Genomic DNA, 6,068 nt, shown 5'->3' on the forward strand with positions numbered 1-6,068 from the left:
TGTGTGTATATATATGATTATATACAGAGAGAGAGAGAGAGAGAGAGAGAGAGAGAGAGAGAGAGAGAGAGAGAGAAAGAGAAAGAGGATGGACTGCAGTGGAGAGAGAGTTGAGGCAAGGAAACCATTAAGGAAGCTAATGCGGAGTTCAGATGAAAGATGATAGTCTGAATTAAATCTATGGAACTAGAGAAAAGGCATTTATATCTGAGAGATGCTGAGAAAGATTTTGAAAGTTGACTGGACATAAGGGAGAGTGAGGAATTCAGGACAACAGTAAGTTTAGGAACTTGGACATTGAAAGGATTGTGATCTCTTCCCTTAGGAAGAGAGAGGGGCTCAGGGAGAAAGATAATGAGTTCAGTTTTAGATGTGCTGAATTTAAGATATCCTTGGGATATCCAGCTTGAAATGTCCAAAAGGCAATTGGCAAGGTAGGACTGAAGGCCAAAAGAGAGGCAATGACTATATACAGATGAGGGATATGTTTAATTAAATTCATGGCAGTAATGAGGTTCCTGAGAGAGAGGAGAGGGAAGAAAGTGGATACAGGCTATAAGTCTGGAGAACACCACCATATGAATGGCATGATGTGGATGATGAGCCAGCAGAGAACCCTCAGGAGGAACAGACAAGGAGGAATACCAGAGTAAGTGTCACATCATGAAAATCCAGAGAGGAAAGAGTATTCAGAAAGTGAGGGTTAGTCAGCAGATAGGATGAGGGCTGAGGAAAAACCATCAAACTGGTATTCTAGACATCAGTGTTAACTCTGGAGAGAGCTCTTTCACTTGAGTGATACGATTGGCAATCAGAATGAGGAGTGAATGGGAAGAAGCAAATGTAATTTTTTCAAAAACTGGCTCAGAAAAGGAGGAAAAATAGAAGATGATAATTTGAGGGGATGATACAGTCAATCTGAGGAATTTTAAAGATGGGGAAGGCTTGGGCATGTGTGAAAGCAGTTAAGGAAAGAACCAATTGATAAGCAGAGGTTGAAGATTCAAGGAAGATAGACCTTAACACTTTCAGTAAAAAAGCAAGTTAAGGTAAGCTGAGAGGAAGAGTAGGAGCTTGAGAAAGGAAGAAAAAGTTTGGAATAACTTTTGTGGGAACTGAGATGGGGAATCAAATAAGAAAGAATAAAAACTGCCTTATAAAGTTCAGGTTGGAAAACATGCACTTATAATGTACCTTATCAGCACAGTTCTAAGACTTCCTCCAGTTCCATTCAACATCTCCACATCTGGTACTGGTCTTGAGGAATCTCATTATCCTGGTTATTCTCTTCTGGACTCTCTCCAGTTTATCAATACTTCTAATATTAAGTGGGACCAAGAATAATGTATCCTGTGCAAAAATCTTTGTGGTAGCCTTTTTTGTAGTGGCTAGAAACTGGAAACTGAGTGGATGCCCATCATTTGGAGAAAGGCTTTATTATGATATATGAATGTTATGGAATATTATTGTTCTGTAAGAAGTGACCAGCAGGAGGATTTCAGAGAGGCCCGGAAAAGACTTACATGAACTGATGCTGAGTGAAATGAGCAGAACCAGGAAATCATTGTACATGTCAACAAGATTATATGATGATCAATTCTGATGGATGTGGATTTTTTCAACAATGAGATTATTCAAACCAGTTTCAATTGTTCAGTGATGAAGAGAGCCATCTATGCCCAGAGAGAGAGAACTATGGGAACTGAGTGTGGATCACAACATAGCATTTTCACGCTTTCTGTTGATGTTTGCTTGCATTTTGTTTTCCTTCTCAGGATTTTTTTTCTAGATCCAATTTTTCTTGTGCAGCAAGATAACTGTATAAATATGTATACATATATTGGATTTAACATATATTTTAACATATTTAACATGTATTGGACTATCTGCCATCTAGGGGAGGAGGTAGGAGGGGGGAAGGAAGGAAAAATTTAGAACAGAAAGTTTTGCAAGTGTCAGTGTTGAAAAATTACCCATGCGTAGGTTTTGTAAATAAAAAGCTTTAATAAAAAATAAATTAAAAAAAAAGAGTAATGTGTCCAATCTTTAGTATTTTACACTAAAATTGAAAAGTGAAACTGAAAAAAATATGTAGATTCAAGTTTTGTTACAGGCCTCAATAAGGGATCCAGGGGATTATTAAATTGTGTGTTTATTTTTTTAAAATATATTAAAATTTTCTAGGTATGCTTAACTCATATTCCTATAGTACTTACTATTTGCAAATCACTTTCCCTCAGGATTCTGTGAGGCAGAATGCATGGTTCTTGGCCACATTTCAGAGAATCACAGACTTAGAAGGGATCTCAGAAACCATTTAGTCCAACAATATATATGTATACTTTAAAAAACAGCACTTTGGCAACAGGACTAAGAATTATTCATTGGTATTTTAAAGTAACACCAACAGATACTAAGCTGATTTACCAAGGATAGAAAAGAATATAATTCAATTCAGATTTAAACCAATCAACATGTTTCCAAATTAAATAAATGTCATTGTTTAAAAAGAATTTTGGACTTCAAAGGGATCTTAAAGGTTATTTAGTACAAACCATTCATAGAATATATGATCTTTACAAAGGACTCAGCTACTATTTAAAAGCCTCCAAAGGGAAGAAACTCCATCTCACTTTTGGAAAGCTTTAATTTGGTAGCATTCTTAATGAGCTGAAATCTGCCTCAGTGAAATTTCTATCTATTGATCCTATTCTGGCTGTAAAACATTACTAATCCATGCACTCATTTTGGAGACCTGAATCCAGAACCCCTGAAACCATCTATCCTTAATAGTCCCAGGGGAAATTACAAATTTCTACTTGTTTCTTACCTCCCTCCAAGGACCTTTGAACAAGCCTAACATAGAAAAAACATAAGGAAATTGGCAATAATTTTGCATCCAGACCATTGATCCATACAGAAGGATAACTGAAGGCCACCTATTGACTTAGAAAACCACAATTATATGTTTTACTTTATTTCTTAATTATTCATTATTTTGTTAATTATTTTAAATTATATTTTAACCAGGTTCATGCCACACTCAGGAATATTGAGGACCACATGAGATGTGCAGGCCATGTGTCCAAAGCCTCTACTTCAGAGTAGAACAGTGTCTTCTATAATGAGAGGTATAGTAAATGTTGAAGCCGTGTCCTGCAAGTTTCCACATATTTTACACATCAGTCGGGCCCATAGTGTAGCAAGATAAGGCTCTGGGATAGTTATGCAGAATAGGGATGTCACTGGCAACAGGACTGCTGTATGATATACTGGAAAGTGAATCACAGTTACCAAGGAACTATGGTTTGAATTACAGCTGTTACTATTACTTAGAAGGTGATCTTAGGTATCTAAGAATGAGTTTCCTCATTGGTGAAATGACAAAAACTAAATGACTTGTGATTCCTCTCTAAGTCTATGATTCTATGACTGCTGGTCATCACTATCTCGTGGTTCTATATTTTAGACTTCATGTAATATCTGTGCTATACAAAACAAAAAGTAAAACGTTTTTAAGAAAAGGAATGGACCACTGTGTAAGCCGATTTCCACCCAAGTCTGTGCTGTGTCTCTGTTAATAAAAATCTCTAACCCTTATCTTATAGAAGTTATTTTTTATCACCTACTAATTATAAACTCAAGCACTGATTAGCTGGTTCATCAAATTAACATATGGACCAAACAGAACAAGGTGTGTCAGAAACTTTTGCCAACATAACTTTTCATTCTAAATCATAATGTGTTGTGAATACCTTACAGATGAAAACTGATGAAAGCTTCATTATCTGGGAAAAAATGTTAAAGCAGCTACTTATTGCATAAAATCAATGGAAAAGGCAGACTTTGCCTCCTAACATACTTAGCGATCACAGCCTTTCAAATGTTCTGCTAGCCAGAGATAGGGAAAGATATAAAAAGAGGCTGAGAAAAGACTCTATTGATCTCTTTTAGCAGTTTTTTTTCCCAAGACCACCTGAATTAAGAAGCAGCATCTTTAATTACTTAAGTTAGGAATAGGGAGCACCAAGGTATGGTTTAAAGGACAAAATGGCTACCCTAAAATGACATGAATCTCTGTAATGACAAATGGAAACAGAGAGGGAAGTAACTCCACAGAGCCCATTCTCTCATCCATGGTTTCCTTGGGCAAAGAATTGAAAACTCAGAAGACTTGAAAGAACAATAAAATCACTTTGAAAACTTTCTTACTAACCTCTTGTAGCCCTGATGCAAGTAGTGGGGAGCCTCTCTATGCCATGTGCTCAATCTCCATAGTGTCTCTGCAACAAGCATTAAAATAAACAAAACAAATAACTCAGTCTCTGAATGACTCAGAAGGTGTTATCAGGCCATGAAGTTATCAAACAGATGTTGAGAAGGTATCCACAAATAGACTAGGTCAGCCCAGTCCACAAACCTTGGGAATAAAAGGAAAGGATTTCAGAACACAAGAACAATTCAAAGAGAAAGAGCACTAGGGAGAAAAGAGTTGGCCAGAACAAAAGGAAGAGCAGGAACTGCTCTCCCCAGCCCGTGGGAGAACAATCAAAATCAAAAGCCTATTAAGTTATTCCAATTTTACATCTCAAAAGTAGAGAAATGCAGTCATACTCCTTAAATATAAGGTTATGGGGTTTATTGATAATATACAAACTAGTAGTAGTATGCACCAAAAGGATACAAGGATATTATGTGTCAATCAGCTCCAATGGCCACCCAATTTCTTGGATGTCCATGCTGGTCCCTGAGAAGCAAAACAGCATATTAGGTAGTATGTCCCAGGAAAGCCAGCCCTGTGCAGAACTACAGGCTGGGTCTCAGTGTCCAACTATCAGAGACAGCACTATTTTATACTCAAGAGTGACAAAAGTTGAGCTGGAGCCCTTTTCAAATGCACCAACCTAAAGTAAAAAACAAAGTCCAAGCACCTTTTGAATATATCAGTCATGAGTAAACTAGATAAGGAGGCACATAGGGATTGGTAGAATTTCTTTCAACATTGCAGGCACTGCAGGCATGAATCTATCGATCATTCTAACTGTCCCCTCCTCCCTATAGGGCACGATGCTCCATCTGGCCAGAATGCATTATTTTACCCTTTGATTCCTGCTATACATAGATACATCCACTAAAGCCCCTCCCAAATTTACTGCATTACTACTTAATCTACAATATTACAAATAATAAACAAATAATAAAATTAAAATTATACTAGCATGGAAGGTCCTAATGAAATCCAAACCATAGACATAGAATAACATGCTTGAGGCATTAGGAGAATTACTGTCTTCGATTTATCTAGGGAAGATGTCCACCAAATTTAAGACGTCCAGGCTATAGGTGAATCAATGATGTCCTATCTCCTTGGTCACAATCCTTAGGTTCTGCTATTGGTCGGAAGAATTATTTTAATTGTAGGCAAGTGGTGATATTATCTAGGGAGAAAAAATATATATAAGATCACCTTCTTCAAAAAAGGTCCAATTTGTGGCCAGTTATCCATTCTTGTTCCTCTCTGGATGTTAACATAAATAAGAATACTGACCCCTTGCCCCCACCCACATTGGGGCAGCCCAACCCATAAGATATAAAATGTAAAGCAACCTAAATACAAAAAAAAATATCACTTCTAAAAATTGGATGAAAGTGAAACTACCATTCACAATTACGACTAAAAGGAGAATGTTAACCCAAAGGGACAAGTGCGATTATAAAAGAACATTGGCTCAGATCTAGAACCAACAGGGACCTCAAAAAGCCACTCAGTTCAGCCTCTTCATTTTAAAGGTGAAAAAGAGGTCCAGGAAGACTTGCACATATTTAACCTATATTGGATTATTTGCTATCTAGGGGAGGGGGAAGGGAAAAGGGAAAGGAGAGGGAGAAAAATTTGGAACACTAAGTTTTCCAAGAGTGAATATTGAAAACTATCTTTGAATGTATTTTGAAAAATAAAAAGCTCTTAATATTTTTTTAAAACGAAGTCTAGGGAGGCTAAGTGACTTACGCAAAATCACAGACAGAAGGGAACAAGTATCCTCTATATCCAGAATCAGTGCTCTTTA

The sequence above is a fragment of the Sarcophilus harrisii genome, chromosome X (genome assembly GCF_902635505.1).
Source record: "Sarcophilus harrisii chromosome X, mSarHar1.11, whole genome shotgun sequence".
NCBI lineage: Eukaryota > Metazoa > Chordata > Mammalia > Dasyuromorphia > Dasyuridae > Sarcophilus > Sarcophilus harrisii.